Source organism: Cebus imitator, unplaced genomic scaffold (genome assembly GCF_001604975.1).
Source record: "Cebus imitator isolate Cc_AM_T3 unplaced genomic scaffold, Cebus_imitator-1.0 Scaffold54, whole genome shotgun sequence".
Classification (NCBI taxonomy): domain Eukaryota; kingdom Metazoa; phylum Chordata; class Mammalia; order Primates; family Cebidae; genus Cebus; species Cebus imitator.
The window spans coordinates 2650822-2652269 of NW_016107369.1; the positions used below are offsets into that span (position 1 = coordinate 2650822).

Consider the following 1448-nt stretch of genomic DNA (forward strand, 5'->3'; position numbering starts at 1 on the left):
AATATTCAGATTTTTTAAAAAAAGTTACTATATCAAGATCCTAGAAGATTTAAAACTGAATAGAAAAAGACAATCAAGGCCGGGCGTGGTGGCTCTCACCTGTAATCCTAGCACTTTGGGAGGCTGAGGTCGGTGGATCACCTGAGGTCAGGAGTTCAAGACCAGCCTGGCCATCATGGTGAAACCCCATCTTAAAAAAAAAAAAAAAAAGAAAAAGACAATCAATAGATGCCAATACCAAGATGACAGAAGTTAGGACTAGCTGAAAAATACTTTAAAGCAGTGGGCCGAGGCGGCGCTGCCGCTGCCGCGGGGTACGCGATGCCTTGAACCTGGGAAGCCATGTGAAGCAACACTTTCTGGATTTTGAAAGACATCATTTCATCATGGGACAGCAAATTTTGGATCAGACACAGTTGGCTATTAGCAAGTTACCAGAAAAAGTAGCAACACATGTCACAATGGTTCAAGAAAGTGGCTCCTTAACTTATGAAGAATTTCTTGGGAGAGTAGTTGAGCTTAATGATGTCACTGCTAAAGTGGCTTCTGGCCAGGAAAAACATCTTCTCTTTGAGGTGCAAGCTGGGTCTGATTCCTCTGCTTTTTGGAAAGTGGTTGTACGGGTGGTCTGTACCAAGATTAACAAAAGCAGTGGCATTGCGGAGGCCTCACGGATCATGAATTTGTACCAGTTTATTCAACTTTATAAAGATATCACAAGTCAAGCAGCACATTAGCACAAAGCTCCACCTCTGAAGAGCCTGATGAAAGCTCATCCTCTGTAACGTCTTGTCAGACTAGTTTTTGGATGGGAAGGATAAAGCAGCTGACCGATGAGGAGGAGTGTTGTATCTGTATGGACGGGCGAGCTGACCTCATCCTGCCTTGTGCTCACAGCTTTTGTCAGAAGTGTATTGATAAATGGTAAGTTACCTACCGCCTTCGTGGAATAGGCCAAGGACAATGGGACAGTGTACATGAATAAACTTTGAAAAGTGCAAAAATACTGTAGTTAAGTATGAGAGTAATTTTTTTCTTTAGTACTTTGAATTTTATGGCATGCCTTCTACTGGTTAAAAATATTTTTATTTTTACACCTAGCATTTATTATATGTGGGGGTGTGGCTTAGTTTTTGACACTTTTCTTTTGCTGTATGAAAATTTGTACCTGACTTGAGTCTAAAATCAAACATTTCCCTTTTTCCTTCTTTTTTCTCATTTCACCATTTATTCTGTATGTGTGTTTAGAAGGAATAAATCCATGAATACTCAACCTAATCAGCTAGTCAAATTCATTATTTTACAAAATAAGATGTGAGCATCTGGGATAATTTAAAAAAACGCATAAAATAAATTACATGTATTTAATGTATAATTTTTTAAAATATATATCCACACCTATAAAAACTATCATCACAATCAAGGTAGTGAACATCTCCATAACCCCT

General features: G+C 38.7%; 1 pseudogene; it reads left to right on the forward strand.

The window, feature by feature from the left end:
• Positions 1-284: 284 nt before the first annotated feature.
• LOC108304382 lies at positions 285-931 on the forward strand (annotated as a pseudogene).
• Positions 932-1448: the final 517 nt, after the last annotated feature.